The sequence below is a fragment of the Lactuca virosa genome, chromosome 9 (assembly GCF_052849685.1).
Source record: "Lactuca virosa cultivar CGN04683 chromosome 9, Lactuca_virosa_CGN04683_v6, whole genome shotgun sequence".
In the NCBI taxonomy this organism is placed as follows: Eukaryota; Viridiplantae; Streptophyta; class Magnoliopsida; order Asterales; family Asteraceae; genus Lactuca; species Lactuca virosa.
Window position 1 is genome coordinate 10,694,566 of NC_136434.1, and position 19,881 is coordinate 10,714,446.

A 19,881-nucleotide genomic window follows, 5' to 3' on the forward strand; every position below is an offset into this window, starting at 1 on the left:
AGAGCTGCCGTCGACCTCAGTGGGTGCGGAGAGGGTGTGAAAGGGAGGTGCGAGGGTTTTGTGTGGATGCGGCTTCGATCGTTAGCAGGTAAATGGATGGGGACTGCTCCGGCAGCCTGCCCTATTCTTCTTCTTCTTTTTTTTTTTAATTTTTTTTATTGTTCTTGACAAAAATTGATGAATGGAATGCATGTTTGGGGTTATTTTGACAGGAATCGATAGGGGGAATGGGTGTTTGAGTTCATTGTTATTTTGACAGGAATCGATAGGGGAAATGGGTGTTTGAGTTCTTGGCAGGAAGCGATATGAAGAAGGGAGAAGGGAGCAGTGAATCATCAAACAGATAAAGAGGTTTTTTTTCTTCTTTTGTTTGTTTTGATAGAAATCAAAGAACTTAGGTGGGTGTTTTTGGGTTGCTTAATCGACTGCAGGAAAGGAAGAGAGCCTGTCTCTTGATTTCTTGGTAAAGATAAAATGGAGAAGGAAAGGAAGAAGGCAGAGATGATTGAGTGTTGTTTTTCATTTGCTTGAACAATCAATAGATGGAATGACAGCAACAAACAAGTCCATGATGTTGGTACTATGCATTAGAATGCCTTGCTTGTTGTTTAGTGAAACTTGTAGCTATTCTGTTTTTTTTTTAAATGAATGCTTTTATTTTTACTTTTTGCAATTGCCCTCAACCCTATACTCACTGATATAAAGGGATTTTAAACTTGGTAAGAATATATTAGACTTAGACTTTTAATTTTGAGTTGTTTGACTATATTTTATTTTTAGTTATGTTTGAATTAGAATTGTACAAGTCTAGAACGATTAGTAAAATACATAGATGCTTTGATGCTTCTTTCATTTGGAATTAATTTGTTTATCTAGACGATTCAATGGATGATATTGGTGAGATTCCAATTCTATTGGAATGGAATTACGAATTCCAATTCTGTTGGAATGGAATCATGAATTCTAATTCTGCTGGAATGGAGTATGGATATTTTTCTCACTGATTTATGCATGTTCTACCATTCTTGTTTATTGGTTTTGGTGCAATTCACAAGTCCACATATTTTTCCGAAGGAATTTAGTTTTTTATTTTTCATTTGCTAATGCATTATTGTAATCTAAACTACAATTTTGTTTTGTTTTCACAGAAGTTGATGCTTGAAGAACGGACCACAAAATTGAAAGTGATTATAAGCAACATTATTCTTTTAGAATGTATTAGTGTCGTTGTTAGATTTTGATATTTTCTTTCCCGTTTTGAAAGTTTTTTTAGTTTTATTCTTTAACAATAAATGTAATTCTTAACAATTGTTACCCGTATTCTATAAGAAATAATGTAATTTTTGTTTTCATTCGTCAATTGATTGTTCAAGAATTTGTTATTCTACAAGAAGTTTTTAAAGTCATGATCAAGAAATAGGTTCAAGAATATTTTTATTATTTATGGTTGAAGAATATTTTTATTTTTGAATATACTCATAAACATATTCTGTCAGAATGTCCGAATTAAAAGAATTATAATTCGAAAAATCGGATTTTTAGAATTAATAGAATCTAGGATCCCTAAAAAATGCAATTTTCCTTTATTAAATCTATATTAAATGACTAAATTACCCTTGTAATTAATTAAAATGATATTTTTCAATTATATTTAATTCAATAATATATATTAATCACTTTCTTAAAATAAGTAAATTTGATTGACCCACATTTATGCATACAATTACACAATAATTACTTTGAATATAATAATCTAAGCCTATATATATGATGGGTTTTATATGTCAAAAAAACTATTTTTGGCGGAAAAACATAAACCCTAAGTTCACATGCACCCTAAAGGATCTATGTTCTCAGTACGATTTGCAAACAACTATTGAATATCAAGAACCCTAGAGGTATGTAGCTATTTTCGAAAATCACTAAAGTGTTACTGGAAAATACATACCTTATGTTTATTGTAGTAAATAAACAATGATTCCTTCTTGGTCTAGCTTTAGAAAGCAAGCACCAGAAGTCTCGTGCCTCTAATGGCTCACACTCAAACCCTAGCAAGTTGGAGGCTAAATAGGAGAGAGGATGAGGAAGGGAATTTTCGAAATTCTCTTTGGAATGAGGTGAATTTCGAAATTCATAACCCAATGGGGTTTATATAGGTGATAGGGAGGCTAAGGATAAAACATGTTTTCTTAGAAAGCTCTTATCCCTTTTCTTGCTCCCTAAGGCATTCCAAGCTTTCTTAGAGCCCAAGAATACATCTAGAAACCCTCTACAAACCCTATAACCATCTAGAATTTCGTCCCCCCTCCTAGGGAGGTTCAAGAATTAGTCAATGTTCAAATTTTGAACATTGTTACCTTTAGTCATTCCACTTTTAATTAAACCAATTAATCCTAAATTTAATTCTAATTAATTTCTGATTAATTATTAATTAAATAATACTATGTCTAATTAATATATTATTCTATTAATATACTAATAAATTATTTAGTTTGATTTCTGATTAGTTTATTAATAATATAATAAGTTAATAAATCAGTCTCTCTCTCTCTCTCTCTCTCTTTCTCTCTCTCTCCAAAAAGCGTTCAAGTCAATTACTAGGCTTGGGGGCAACCCAAAAGGACTTTGTTAATAATTCAAGATTATACTAATTTAGTTATTGGCTTAGACACCTAATCCAACAATATATATATATATATATATATATATATATATATATATATATATATATATATATATATATATATATATATAAAGTGCATGTCTAGGGGTGGCAACTCTCGACCCAACCCGTAACCCAACACTGACCCAACCCGAAAATAGACGAGTTTGGGTTGAGATTTTTGACCCGCCAACCCGTCAACCCGCCAACCCACCAACCCTTTTATTTCATGGGTTGGGTTGGGTTATCTGTTTGAGTTTGGATTCGTTTATTTCATGGGTTGGGTTGGGATATATTTAATTATTAATGAAATTTGATTTCCATTCGTATTCATAATATTCCATATCATTGTATTCCTTCCGTATTCGTATGTGACTAATCTGTGTTTGCGGTTCATTAATCAAAAAAAGAAAAATTGCATGTCGTTATTTTCACGAGTCACGGACGAAGAACACATCCACTTTCTCTGAATGTTTTCATTTTTCATTTTTATTTGGATGTTATAGACTTTATGAATTTATGTTGAAAACATTTTTTTTATGTTAATTACTTTAATAATTTTATGAATTTATGTTAAAAAAACCTCATATTTTTAAAATGTGTTGCTTATTTATTAAATGGGTTATATGGGTTGGGTTTGACCCATTAACTTGTGAACCCGCGAACCCATATACTTAAACGGGTTATATGGGTTGGGTTGGGTTGAGGTTTCCAACCCACCAACCCGTGACCCACCAACCCATCAACCCATATATTATATGAGTTAGGTTGAGTTTATGTTTTCTGACCCACCAACCCGCCAACCCGTGACCCGCCAACCCGAAACCAACCCAATTGCCAGGTAACACGTCGTCTCGATTCCGAAAATATAAATTTCGTAGAAATCTGACTCCGTATGAATTAGATATGATTTTTATAAAATATAAAAGTCAACCGCACACAAGGAATGTGTGACGTTAAAAGGTAAGAAGAGAATGTTGACTTGTGGGTAAAGTCACTAAAAGGACAATCGTAGTACTTTTTAAGATAGGAATTTTGGTAAAAAGAACACCAAAATCGGAGTCTGTACGAGAGAGTTATGATTTTTGCAAAATCATTAAATCTTATAAAAATAGGGACGAAAAATAAAATCAGAATTAGCTAATGGAGTCTAAAGGAAAGTTGTAGATCTTATCGAGAGCTTTCTGAGGTTATAAAGAACGTCGAAAACCGACTCTGTATGAAGAAGTTATGGAATTTACAAAATTTGCGATTTGTGCCCCGCGCAGTGCACGCCAGGTGTGCAAAGGGTGCGCGGCGCACACTTTTAGAAGGTGAAAACGCAGACCACGGAGAGACCGACACGTGACACAAAGTGGTTGGGGGAGACGTAGCCTTAAAATGCAAGACGTGCACCCCAAAAACAACTATAAATAGGAGGTCAAGCTTCATTCCCTTCCCACACCTCCCAAGATCTCCTCTCTCGAGTTGCTTTCGATTTTAGCCCGTTTCCCCTTAGTTTTAGTCTTCGTAGAAGCCCTGCGACCCCTGAAGTAGTAGTAGCTAGTGAGTAGAAGCTCTGTTAGTGAAGCTACACTTTAGTCTTCTCAATGTAACTTATATTTATAGTCATAAGTCGTTATTATGAATCTATAAATAAGATTTGTCAGTGGTTCCAACGTCATATTACTGACTGATATACTTACGGGGATGACGTCTAGGCTGGGTTTAGTGGGGTGTTTAATGTAGGATTTTCAAACAGTATACTCTGTATACCAAACGGACCCTACCTCTGATATGATCCTACCTGGTTGTCCCTTATCAGCTATAGATCAGTAGATAGTGGGATTGTTGAGGAATCTAGACTATTAATTAGTCATAAGAGGTAATAAACTAAGACTTAGAGATAGTTGAACCTAGGCCATATCAAAGGAAAAGCCAAGTAACCTTCCAGTCATCCACTTTAACAAGTGAGTGTATAGTTACCTTCAACTTACACATAGATATCAAATATTTAATTTTCCTAAATGCTTTATGTTCTTATTGTTTGAGTTTCTGATATCTGTGTTACATGAGATAATGATTTTTCTAAAATATCATATATTTATTTTACCGTACTCATAATGTATTGGGTGGGACGTGTAGATAAGAGATATGAGATAACAGTTAGGGACCATAAGAGTAGATATAACGGTAAGAGACCATATGAGAAAATAGATAATGGTCAGAAACCATACCAGAGATAGAATAGTGGTGAGAGACCATGCTAGAATTAGGGCAAAGAGACTATAACATCCGAATTTTCAGGGACATTATTATGTATGTTAATCTTGAGATTTAAGGAGGGACTCGACGAGTTGAGGGACCAACTCGCCGAGTCGATTCGAGTTGCTCGCGTGGATTTAATGAGTGGACTCGACGAGTCAGAGGAGGGACTCGCCGAGTAGGTGTTGAGCAGAGATACCCTAATTGTCCAGGTTTGTGACCTATTTAAAGGTACTTATAGCCTCTTTTGCGGCTCATCTTCTGATCAACTCTCCTGTGTGAAACCCTAGGCGGCCATGGAAGCTAAGAGAGAGTCCTTGAGCTTGTATCAAGTGTTTTGATGGACCTTTTTGGAAGAAGAGGAGTGAGCTCCAAGCAAGGAGTGGGATGAGGCTGTGGGATCTAGCATTTCTTCTCAAAGAGCTTCTCTGGAAGGTAAAAAGCCCACACCTTTCTCATCTATTTAGTTGGATCTCATATCTATGAAAATTTAGGGCTTTTGTCATTTTGGTTGGGTTTTTGAGTAGCATGTGTTATCCAGAAGTCTAGACCTCAGATCTGGACCTTGTGAGGTCCTTAGAGTTTAGATGCCCAGCTTTATTCATCCATATGAGGGTTTTTCGGCTTAATCATTCATGAAAGACATGTATTAGCATTTTGGAGCAATAACCTCATGTATGAACGTAAAGATCAAAGCTTTACGTGATTGTTGACCCTTGAGATGATAGATCTAGTGTTTGAAGTAATAGATATGATTGGAATCGTCTGAATGAACATTTGTTCTGAATGAACTCGCCGAGTCAATGAGCCGACTCGACGAGTTGGTTAGGGTTTGTCCCGAAGAGCTGAATCGTGCGATAGCTCGACGAGTTAGGGATCAACTTGACGAGCTGAGCTGGACTTTCACGAGACTTCTGAGGAAATAAGTGGACTCGACGAGTCACAAGGGTGCACTCGGCGATTCTGGTCAAAATTGGACCGTTGACTGGAGTTGACTTCAGTTGACCTTAGGGTTTGCTCAAACTGATTAAGAGGGGTCAAGGGGAAGGGGGTAGGATGGTCTTCTACCCATTCTCTAGAGAAGAGGATGTAAAGAGAGTATTGATTAGAATTATTATCATTGTGCTAGGCGGAGGCTAGATCGAGGATATCGAGCACGAGAGTTTACTAGACATCATATGAGGTGAGTCTTCTCACTATACATTACCTAGAGTGGTATCTATGTGCAGACCGGAGGGTCTTATGTGCTATGTGTATGTTGAGATTATGTGCATTATGATATATGTATGTTATGTGTTATATAGACCGGACCGGAGGGTCCAACGACTTACGAGACCAGAGGGTCCTCGAGTAGACCGGACCGGAGGGTCCAACGATTTAGACCGGACCGGAGGGTCCAACAAGCTAGACCAGACCGAAGGGTCCAACGAGCTACGGGACTGGAGGGTCCCGCTGAGACACATCGACCGGAGGGTCGTACCGAGTTATAGCCTCGAGTGGCGTATGTGCTGTATGTGGTATTTTGGGGAACTCACTAAGCTTCGTGCTTACCGTGTTATGTGTTATGTGTCTCAGGTTTTCTCAGGATCGCGGGATGGCACCAACTCGATTGTACACACCAGAGAAAGAGTTATGTTTGAGGATCCTGGATTATTAATGGAGTTGTGTTTGTAAATTGAATAAATGAGATCTTTATACACTATGTTATGAAAAGTATGTGATTTTAAAATGAAAAATTTGTTTGAAAATTTACGGTGTTACAGAGTCCATGCCCAACAGAGATCAGTCATCAAGCAGAATATTGATGGCGACCACAGACTATTCTAGATAGTCTAGTGGAACACTAGTAAACTTGCAATCTATAGGTGTTAATGAAATCATACAAACCGAGAGTATGGATTGTGGATTCATTTGAGTACTCTGTGACAACCCAGAATTTCTATCTTGTAAATCCATTCAATTCAATCAAAAGTCAGACTTGTTTTTGTTAACTATTAGCTTTGTTAAGGGTCTGTTTAAGAGTTCTAATCCTAGTACCCTCAAGGATTGGGTGTTAGGAGGTATTAACTTAAGGTCATTGAGTTGCAATCGAGCCGGAACCACCTTCACAAGGAGTTCACGGCCGAAACTAGGGTTTACAGTCGTAAACCCATGTTGGCCGTGAACCCCTCTTCATAAGTATGAAGATCCTTCATTATTCTTCATTTCTCACATCTTCAAGTCAAGAACTCTCATTTCTCTCTCAAGCATCATCAAGGATATCCTCCTTGATCTTCAAAAGTTTAAGTGATTCTTCCCTTCTTACTTGATATCATTCTTATTCAAGTTAAACCCTTTGATTTCATCAATGAATTCAACTCTTTTGGGTTTAGATCTTCAAGTCACCACGAACACCAAGAACACACACTTGTTCTTTGGGCCGTAATCATCCTATACGTTTCAATTACGTAAGTATCTCTTCCATATACTTGTTATCCAATAGAAGCACTTGATTTCCAACCAAGAAACAACAACTTTATGCATGAACTTCAAGAGTTTACGGCCGTAAACCCTTCTTTGGGCTGTAAACCCTTCTTAGTTCATGTGGTGGTCGTGAACCCTTCAACCCATGGCCGTAAACCCTTCATAGGATCAAGCCTAGGGTCGTAAACACTTCATGTGTGGCCGTGAACACTCTTGGGCCGTGAACACATCCTTGTGTGGCCGTGAACACCCTTTCATACAATCATATGTGATTGTAACACTTCATACCAAGTGTTTCCTAGTACCTAAGGTTGTTCCTGTTGGATTAGTGTCTAAGTCCATAACTATTTTGGTATGTACTTGACCCGATTATGAGCATGGTCCTTTTGGGTTGCCTTCACCATAGCAATATGTAAGATGAATTAAGGAGAGAAAGGTTTAATTATGATTTATTAATATATTATAAGAATAATATATTAAAGGAGAAATCATATTGTTTAATTAATATTAGTCAAGAATTAATTAAGAATTAATTTACTGGCTAAAAGAGATTAATTAAACTTAGGGGACTGGATTTGTAATTATAAGATAATTGCAATTGGGCTATGGATTACCTAAATAATATAGGTTGGACGAATTCTATGGGAAGCCCATAAGGAATTCGTCCAAGAGATATGTTAAAGGAGTCCATGGGCTGCTTAGGGCTTAAGCAGCCAGATTAGGGTTTCCTAGTTGGAAACCCTAATAGCCTACATGTATATAAAGGACCCTTAAGCCCCAAAAACGTGGACAAGTAATCCTTTAGGGTTTCCAGCCGTTTTGGTGCCTCCTCTCTCCTCCCTCTTCCAAGTTGCTTAGTGGTGTTTGTGACTCCATTAGAGGTGCAACACTTGAGGCACTAAGCTTTCTGAAGCCAATCAAAGCAAGGAATTGATTGTTATTACTATATAATAATCAAAGGTAATTACTAAACCCTTATTTCAGTTCTTATTTGATAGATCTAGGGTTTATAGCTTTGGATATTCAATTGCATGTTCATTAGACAAACTAGATCCAAAAGCTATTAGGGTTTGCATGTACACCATAGGATTGATGTATTGTTCGAAACCCATCAGTGGTATCAGAGCCTAGGGCTGTTTGTTAGTGAATTTGATGCTTGCTTGATCGAAAATTGGCTGAAAAACGATTTTTTTTTTTGAATTTTGGGGCTGGACTCGCCGAGTCCACTGGGTACTCGACGAGTCAGCGAGTCTGGCAGCGTTTTTTGGCGATTTTCTTGCTGTTTTGGCTTGGGATACTTACCATAAACGTTTTTAATTCATAAGATCCGATTTTTATTGATATTGGGTGATTATCCTTGCCAAAATAGAAGATAATTGTCAAAATTTAGATAATCTTTTGTTTTATTAGATAAAGATTGATTATTTGTAATTTAGATTTGAATTATCTTGTGAAAAAGTTTCAATTTTCCCCTTTAGGTTTTATAGTTTAAATTTGAACTTAAATGTTTTGTTTTTAAAATTAAATAGTTAAACCCTAATGTTTTGAAAAGTTTCAAAACTTGCGCTCAAGTTTTGGAATTTAAATTTTTTGATTAAAAGTTAATTTTGAAATATTTAAATTCTAATCCCAAATGTTTTGAAAAGTTTCAAAACTTGCCCTCAAGTTTTGGAATTTAAAAGTTGATTAAAAGTTTGATTTTGAAATGTTAAATTCTAAAACCCTCGCATTTTGAAAAATTCAAATTACACCCTTATGGTTTTGTTAATTAATTAAAGTGTATAATTAAAAGAGAGTTAATAAATCCATAATGTTTTGGTTTACATTTGATTAAACTAAAAATATAATTTATTAAATTGAACCACCTAGTATTTTAAAAGTGTAAAATACACCCTATGCTATATATATGTAAAATTAAAAGTCTAATATTATATATATGAGTAAAGAGTCAGTCTTACCGTTAGTATGCCTCATTCACGAAGCTGGTCTATAAGGGGTGTTTAAGGAAATTGCCTATAAAATGGCAATTGAATGGGTATCCACTCTTATCCACCGCACTCTTGACTAGTGGAGGGTCGTTAGCCGAACGGGTAGGATAGGACGAAACCTTCCATTATAAGTATAATGAAGTACAAAGTAACTACATGCTTTTATAAATTCCCAAATCATAGTTACTTTAGGAAAAATGTGGAATTGTATGCTAATCCATGGAATTACACTGTGTACCCTTGTCGAAACGTTAGTGGAGCGTGTGTGGTTAACCGACACACTAATTTGGGTTTGGCATTGGTGGCGAAGGGTGGCTCGATGTTTATCATAGATCAATGGAGCGTGTGTGGCTAACCGGCACATGGATTAGGTGATAGTAGCAATTGGGTGCATCACGTGATTCGTATGGTTATTCACACCTTGTTTGTAATCCTCGGCATCCCAGTCGCAAACTTGAAGGGCATAATCGAGATTAAACATGCCATTGAAAAGTTCAATGAATCTCAAAAGATCTAGGAGGTTCAATTCATTTAAAACTTAAACTTCATTTTTGTTTTTCATGGTGGGAATTGGTAAATCGTCATTTACCTACCTTCAAATATTCTGCAACTAGATTACGACATCCCTCTTCTAGGTTGTAGAATGTTGTGTTGGATCCTAGCCTTGATGTTTCATTTGGGTGTTACATCAAGGATTCTTATCAACTAACTTGAATTTTCTCCCGTTTTGTAGATGTCTAAATCTTACAATGGTCTTCCCAAGTCCCTTGGAACAAGCTTTCCAAATAAAGATGACGTTCCACGATACGATCAAGGAAATGAGAGTCATGCTTCACTTCCTCCATCTCCTCCAATTATTCTCCCTAACCCACAAGTTCAAAGGCTTGAAAAGTTCAAGCTCACTCAAGCCCTATTGGCAAGTAAACACGAAGATGGGAAACCTGTGTGTGCACACGTCTTGGAGATAAAGTCACACATTGACAGGTTAAGGATGTTGGGTGTCGAGATTTCAGGCGAGTTGGCTGTTGACTGGGTTCTTCAGTCGCTTCCTGAATCATATAGTGAGTTCGTTAGAGAGTACTATATGATGGACCACGACGTGACCCTCATTGATTTGACCTATTTGTTGATAGCAGCTGAATCAGCAATGATCTGGCGTACTGATCAAGCAAATTTGTCTTGTGAATCGAACTCCCAAACTTCAATGGACATTGAAAATAGTGACATTGGAAATCCAGAAAAGGTAAATTTTGAGATAGTTCCTTGTGCTATTCCAAAAGAGTCCATTTGTTTCTATTGCCAAGAGAAGGGGCATTGGAGACGAAGATGCCCTATTTACCTGAGAGATCTAAGAGATGGGAGAGTCAAGACGTATGGCTCTACTTCAGGTAAAATCCACCATCTAACTCTTTTAAGTTCCTATTCTAGATTCTTAATACATGATGTGATAAGATTATATTTTGATGTTTTGTAGGATCGAAGAAAAGAGAGGAAGCTTAAGGGAAGAAGTGAGCTGAATCTAATCGTGAAGAAATGGATTTCGATCGCATTGCTTGAAGATTGGATTCTTGAGTTGCTACTTGGATTTAGAATAGATTGCTTAGGAATATGTAATAGCATAGTTTTCAGTTGAATTGCGTTGTAAGGACAAATTTTTCCGCAATAAAATAAATTTTGAGTTTTATCTTATTTATTTATCCTTGCAATGGCATGTGTGAAAATGAATGTTTGTATTTAGCAACGTTGAATTGGATATGATTCTTGTTTTGCTGTTTGTGGAAATGTCGAGAATTTACCAAATAGGGAGAGTTTCTTGTCGCCCAAGTTTCAATTGGACAGAAACTTGAAATCATACAACCTGGTTGCGTGATGAATGAGAAACTTCATACTTGGAAATTAGACTAATTCTTTGACAAAGTGTCAAGTGAAGGACTAGGAGATCGAGTACACTAGGTTGTGCGTTGATCAAGTCCACCACAAGAGTGATAAAAATATTCGTCATGGTTTACTAAAGTTTAGTAAATATGATTACACTTATAAGATTAAGTGTAATTCTGAGTTGATTGAAAGAGTTTTAATGAATAGCCACGAATAAGAAGAATCAAGTAGGCAGAAAAATAAAAGTTTCTCTATTCTAAGAAGAATGGAGAGTACCTTTTATTGTGTTTTATGATAAGTCTTAATGATTAAGAACCATATCTCAATTGATCCTCTAAGTGAGTCGTAGTACATTTGTATGTCTAAGAAGAGGAATCGAGAATTGTGGAAATGGTTAAAAATCAAGAAGTCAATCATACTTCGTTCCAACATCGAGTCTTAGAGTTATACTCCTAGATTGTGAATTGAGTGACAAGTCTTAAGTAGGTTTCTAACACTCATCAAATGTGGAATTTGGAAAAGTTTTCTTATTCTTGCACATTTGAAATTAGTAAGTTGTAATGTCTTGGATAAGTCAAAGACCAACTAAGACCAATTGTGTGAAGTGTTAAGCTTGATAAGAAGCTACACTAACTCTTGAATATTTGTTTGTCAATAAATGTTTCTTGACAAGAGAACCTTATATGTCAAGGAGTCAGTGGGAGTCTTAATGGTCTTGAAAAGTTTCAAGAATAATAATTGATCATCACTAGCGCACGGCTTGAGGTTTGTAACCTATCGTGAATGACATAATTTTGTTTTCTGCGCCATTCCAGTTAAGTTAATTATGCATCTGAGTTCTATGAGTTCTCATTTGTATGCATAAAGGCAAGCACCTTGATCAATGGAAGGTACATTGATATGTAAGGGTGAGTTGCTAAACTACTTGGAAGACATGGTGGGCACTCGGGTTACCATGATGCAAGAAATCAAGATTGAGAAAGTTCAGTCCATATGTTTTTGGATTTGTCGCAAACCTTCGTTTTGGCAAATTCACATGGATAGGAACACATACACCATAAAATCTCAGTGACATAAGGTTTCCCTCCTTCATGAAAATGATTGTGAGGAAATGCTTTCACTAAGAGAGATTTTAAGAAGATAGCAATTGTGAAAATTGTATTCTCAAATTCGATTATGATTACGGCATTCCTCTTCATAGTTCGAATTGTGAGATTTGGCAATTAGTCTGAACATTTGGGACTTAGTAACATAAGTTCTGAATTTGTCTAGACACACACATGAGCTTTCTAAGGCAAAGGTGTATGAGTTTAAGAAGCTTAGATAAAGGCTTATCAAAGCATCAGGTATTAGAAATATGAACTTAAGGAATTCAATAAGCATTGTTCTCTGGAAGTTCAGCTGTTTTCTGAATACATGTCAAAGGTAGTGGGAGCATAAGTGTTATGCTGGTAAGAAAATAATCATCATGATAGTGGGAGCATGATTATTATGGTAAGTATTGCAAGTTAGCGATATTAATTATAGAAAACAAGAGTTATAGTATGCAAAGTCGCAAGGGTTGAAAAATTGTTTTGCTATAATTAAGGGAGAGAATAGTATACTTCGTTTCAGTATCTAAAGCTTAGATTGAGAAATTTTAATAAATTTAGTCAAAGGATACATAGTGTGTTCTCAAATTTCGATTATGATTACGGCATCCCTCTTCATAGTTCGAATTGTGAGGACGTGACACATAAAATATTATGGCAGAAGATTGATAAAGTATCATATCTTTATGTAAGACATTATGCATCGTGTCCCATACGCTTAGGGTATAGGATCGATTGCAAATGATATAATATTTGACCATTCTAAAACTTTCCAAATGCCTAGGGCATTAAGAGGGAAAAGGGACTAGAACTGGATTTGACTAAAATAATTAAACAACTATCGAAGGACGATCTAAGGTTCGCCAAGGATTTGTTGCTTGTGAGTAGTTGGAAGTATAGTATTGGATGGACCATATCGACATTATTATGAATAGATAAGATTCTATTTAGAATGAGTTGTCATATGGCAAATATGGAAATGATTTCCATATTGGGAGTTGGAAATTGAGAATTTATGTCTAGATTAGAAAACTTTATGCAAAAGGATGTTCAAAGGAATGTACTTTGAGTGAGAGACATCACATCTATAGAATTGTTTGTAACAATTTCTGATAGAGACCTTGTAATTTCATTAGCCAAGTCCTGGTGACTTTTGTGCTATGACTTTGCGAAAGGATCGTTGCATAAAATGTTAGAATCTAACGTATTCTAGTAGTGGCAAGAACCTTGTGTTCTTACACTAACGATGAGGATTAGGAATTGTGAAATGAGCATCATTGGAAAGGTTTTCAGTTGATCTATTTCACAAAGCATGGACCATAGGAAACAAAGTGTGCATGCTTGGAGCATGGGACAATTATTGTTGTAATTCAAGTAATAAGTTGATTTTTTGAAACAGTAAGCAATGAATAATGAGTAATCAATATGGTGTTTAAATAAAAGTGTTTTATTTACACTCAAAGTTTTGGGGCCATATAGGATTAAGTATTATCGTTGTGTTTCATTTTGCATGTTTTGACTTCCAGAATAACTGGGTTATTCGAACCTCCACAGTCGGTCATACGTTGGAAGTAGGTATGAAGGAAGACGGTCATGAATTTGTTTGTAGATTGTCTAAAGTGTTTAGACATAGCACAAGTTTGCTGCAGAGTTCATGAGTGCTTTGATAAGATTAAAGTATTGGATTAAACTCACGCTCACTTGAATCACTTCATGGATTTATCACGGGTGATTAGTGAGACGATAACATTGTATATTCTTGAAACCGAGACGTGTGAGTTGTTATTTGCTGGTCGGTTGCACATTGATGATAAGTAAACGCACCAGTAACTTGGTGTTATAAAACTTATTGTTGTATGTGATTTGATTAGTAGGTGCAAGCAAGCATTTGAGTAGAAGTTTATCCATTCCTTTTACCCAAAGTGGGATAAAAGCGATATATGTGGGCCCCTCGATGATTTAGTGATGACACCCTAAGCGCTTGGCCAAGCCGGGACTAATTTGATGTGTTCAATTGTAGTCTGTTGTCAGTCGTCATAAATCGGAAGTCGGGAAACTATATAGAGAGAATGATCAAATTCATGTCTTGTGTCTATACGATATCTTGAGAATGGAGGAATATATAATCCCTTATCTAAAGGACACGCATATCTGATAAGATCAGAGTTGACAGCGGCTTTTGAAAGCTACGATTGCTGATCAGGTTATGAAGTTATACAGAATAGTTATTAGACTTATCCAAGTGGGAGACTGTTGGATTAGTGTCTAAGTCCATAACTATTTTGGTATGTACTTGACCCGATTATGAGCATGGTCCTTTTGGGTTGCCTTCACCACAGCAATATGTAGGATGAATTAAGGAGAGAAAGGTTTAATTATGATTTATTAATATATTATAAGAATAATACATTAAAGGAGAAATCATATTGTTTAATTAATATTAGTCAAGAATTAATTAAGAATTAATTTAGTGGCTAAAAGAGATTAATTAAACTTAGGGGACTGGATTTGTAATTATAAGATAATTGCAATTGGGCTATGGATTACCTAAATAATATAGGTTGGACGAATTCTATGGGAAGCCCACAAGGAATTCGTCCAAGAGATATGTTAAAGGAGTCCATGGGCTGCTTAGGGCTTAAGCAGCCAGATTAGGGTTTCCTAGTTGTAAACCCTAATAGCCTACATGTATATAAAGGACCCTTAAGCCCCAAAAACGTGGACAAGTAATCCTTTAGGGTTTCCAGCCGTTTTGGTGCCTCCTCTCTCCTCCCTCTTCATCCAAGTTGCTTAGTGGTGTTTGTGACTCCATTAGAGGTGCAACACTTGAGGCACTAAGCTTTCTGAAGCCAATCAAAGCAAGGGATTGATTGTTATTACTATATAATAATCAAAGGTAATTACTAAACCCTTATTTCAGTTCTTATTTGATAGATCTAGGGTTTATAGCTTTGGATATTCAATTGCATGTTCATTAGACAAACTATATCCAAAAGCTATTAGGGTTTGCATGTACACCATAGGATTGATGTATTGTTCGAAACCCATCAGTTCCCTTACATGATTAGTTGTTATATACACTAATTGTATGCCTATATATGTGATTATATGTCTAATAGGATCCAATTGTGCTTCGGGACTTCATTTGTGATCTCAAGCATCCTATATCTATCTTTCATTCGAATCACTCACTACAGGTGAGTTCATACCCCTAACTTATCTTTTAATGATTTTAAACACTTTTATGAGGGGGGATACAAGTAGAAAACAATATAGTTATATTATCAATCACATGTGATTTATAACTATCAAACAAGAGGATTTCTTTTACTTCAAAACTGTATTATCAAACAAACTGTTTCAAATCATTTTATAAACCGACATCAAGTCATCAATAACCATTCAAATGGTTAAAACTCTTTTATATAATAAACTCTTTATCGTTTTACAAAACTCTTTTAAACTTATATATTGTTAAAATCATGTCTATATAGATATAGTTATATAAATAAGGTTGAAAGGGCTTAGGACTGATAACACGCTTTATTTCTTGTTCCTTGTTTGGTTGTGGACTTAGGGTATCGGTTGTTTATCCGAGTGTCGTTTAAATCTTAGTTATATATTATGTATATGTATGTAGATATAAAAGTGCTTCCAATCAGTTCAATACCTTTAGGTAGCAAAGGTGTACAAACATGATCAATCATTCAATTACAGAGCTTACTAGTAAACTATAATAGGTATAGTTTAGTAGGTTACTACTTACTATTTCTAGAACAATGAAACTTACATGAATCAGTACTTACATGAGTCAGTTCATACATGAGTCAGTTCAAACATACAATAACTAGAACAGGAAGAAACACACAATAACTAGAACAGAAAGGAACATACAATAACTAGAACAGAAAGGAACATACATCCTTTTACAAGAACAAGATAACATTAATGTGAAACCACTACTTCACGGCATAGCAATATACTTGTTAGGTCGCGCTTTGTAACCAGAGTCTTCTGGAGGGAGAGCGGGCATTGTGTGTATAGATCTATACGGGACTGACAATCCCGCATCCCGACTGTTCGCTACAGTTTGGCCGGCAGGCCAAGGGGTGACAAATGTCACATCAGTTTCGACACCAGCAGGTGGCCGTGTTAAACACTCGTCAATCAGTATGGTTATAACCACATCACATTTTAACCTTAATTAAACAAATTGGTTTTAAGGTAGTTAGTGCTTCCGTAGTTACTTATTACAACATTACTGTACACTTTCATTTTCCCATTACATTCATATAGTGATCTCTCACATAAAAAGGTAATGTAAACTATTTTCTGGTAATGATAGTCATATACTTGGGAAAACACTCATTTTTACAGAAAAACAAACATACAAAACAGTCGGGTCTTGGTAGAAGACTACTTTCCATTTTTAGTAGAAAATATAGGATTTTCTGGGAAGTATACAAACATTTACATCAAAACACTTACAAACATATTCTTTAAACTTATACAAACATTTGACACTAAAATACTTATGAACTCACCAGCTTAAATGCTGATCTACGCTTTCACAATAACTTGTATTCTCAGGTCACCTGTAGACAGGTACACTGGACTAGGTTTTTGAGAAGACGGAGCATGCTCAAGACTCGTCTTTTATTTTGATATATATATTTTGGTGTCTTACAAATACATTCAGAACACACTTGTATTAAATTATATTATTAATGCAATGGATGATGTTGTTGCTTATTTTACTATTGTGCATTGTTATGATATTGTACATGACGTCCTCCGCCCCCGAATGTTTCCGCCATTCTGGTTTGGGGGTGTGACATACTCTATTTTCCTTGGTTGCCTTATCAATGCGTAACCCTTAAGGTAGAACCCTTGATAGAGAGATAGAAAGAGAGAAAATAGAGAGTGAGAGAGAGAGAGAGAAAGAAAGAAAGAAAGAAAGAAAGAAAGAAAGAAAGAAAGCGAGTAAAGGGAATGGGTAATCGGGTTAACTGTTTGGTGTGAATTATATAAAAAGATAAGTTATATTATTGTGGATTGAAAACCCTATGTACTCACCAGTTTTCCTAACCTAACCCACTCAGTTTCTTTGTATCATAGGTAACGATACAAAGGTACATGCACAATGAGAGATTCAAGGAGATATAAACTGTTAGTATATTGAGACATTGCAAGTCTCCGTTTATGCTTATGTTTTATATCGGTTATGACATCCCGAGTCTTAAAAATACAAACAAAACACATTTCTTCGAAATTTCTTTGATAATATTATTATCATGTTTTTGGGACAAATTCTGCATAATCAAATCTTTTTAAAAGAATACTCTGATTTAATAAGCATAAACAAATCGGTCGTTTTTGGCCGTAAAAATAGGGATGTCACACGACACTCTGCTATCTAATATCACACTCTACCCCAGAATAAGACCTATCTAATGTCCAGCTTATTGGGAACTAAACACCTTTTACAAGTCTTATTATAACTAATCTAGATTTATACTAAATGCAATTTATGTCCAATACAGTTCCTAAAAAGCAGTACTATCATACTTTATATCATTAACATAGAATGCAGGTAATACACCTATCATGCAATATAAATACTTTTATTAAAGTTATGTATTTGATAGTAACTGCACACTCACCTGACAAAAGTAGGTGACTCGAAGTTAGGGCAACACTTCGCCTTAACTCTTTACCAAAAGACTTATATGTACATAACGCTAAGTCTTAGTAAAGCAGAGTAAGTGTAGCGAGGCTTGTAGATTTTTCCTGACTAAAAGTCCAGAAAGTTCGCAGACAGGACTCCGACTCGTACTCTACTAATTGTTGGACTCTCAAATCCTACAAATCCTAACTAGGTACCCAAAAACTACATATGTCTAAGGCTAAATGTCGAATATTTCAGAGGAAATGCAACTAAAATTGTGTGAGGAAGAGTATGGGGGTCTACAACTATTTATAGGAGGTTTTGGGGGCAAGCGCGCGGCACACCATATGGCTACGCCACACACTATGGTGGCATGGCTCCACAGAGCTGCTGACACGTGTCCGAAGAAGGGTAGGGTTGTGTGTCGGCTTCTAGAACGTTGTACGCGCCGCACACGCACCCACCAGTTTTTAGATTTTCAAAATTATGTAACTTCTTCATACGAGTTCCGTTTTTAACATTCTTTATATCCATGCGTAGCTATCGACGGGATTTATAACTTTCATTTAGACTTCGTCGGCTAATTTTGACTTTATTTTTTTCACACATGCTTAGATTGTTAAAGCACATATCAAATGCATAACTTTCTCATCCAGTGTCTGATTTCAACAGACTTTGTATCTTTGGACTCCTATTAACGAGACCTTTAATTCTCATTTTGATTGTTTTGGCTAAAAAACAACCGATCTAAAATTCAATATCAGTGTTGCACACTGCTGCGCTGAATCTTAGAAAAATCATAACTTTCTCTAATGAAGTCAGATTTGGACATCTTCTATATGTATGCTCTTGACTTAATGACTACCATGACTTTCGTTTAGATCACTTAGGCTAATAAGCGATATATCTCCGATTCACTATTTTGCGACATCCGTAGTCGTATCGGATTTAACGCGAAGCTTCAACGTACCATAACTTCTTCATTCTATGTCGGATTCGAACATTTCTTATACCTTCGGAATCCTTATTACGTATACTATAACTAGTTCATAAAAAGATTACAATAGTTGACCAAAGTGATTACAGACTATGACTAATCTAGCAGGAAACGCGGGCGTTACACTCGACCTGCCGTCGTTCCACTGTCAACCCCTCACTTAACTGTAATGAATAATTCAAGTACAATAACATGTAAGCACATAGAGACTATGCTTTCTACTCTAATAATCACTATGCACAAAGGGCTATATTTTCTACTCTAGTAGCTCTTATATCCTAACATACATATATATATATATATATATATATATATATATATATATATATATATATATATATTGTAATACATAGTATAATGAGATAACTCACCTGGGCAATTACTCAGACGATTAACAGCTATCTGGGTGATCCAACTGGTGAGCAACATGCCTAACAAGTATTAACCTATAATACTATCACTTATTAATCTTTATGGAATCCTGGTAATGAAAGCTAGATCTTTCACTAATCTCATTTAATACTTCGAGTTCTATCAAATAAGGAACAATCAGGTAAGATCATATAGGAGGTAGGGTCCGTTTAGTATACATGGTATATTGTTTGGAAACCCCACTTTAAACACCTCACTAAATCTAGCCTAGACATCATTATTGTAAGTAGATCAATAAGTATTATGATTGAAATCACTGACAAATCTTATTTATAAATTCATAATAACGACTATGAATATAAATATAAGTTACACTTAAAGCGTAGTAAGTGCAACTTAACTTACATAAATTCCTAGCAAAAACCGAAATGTGTTCGGGTAGAATCTCGACCCCATAGCTCCTTTTCGTCGGACTCCTAGATACCTCATAGCCTCACTAAAGTGGTTAGAAACTCAGC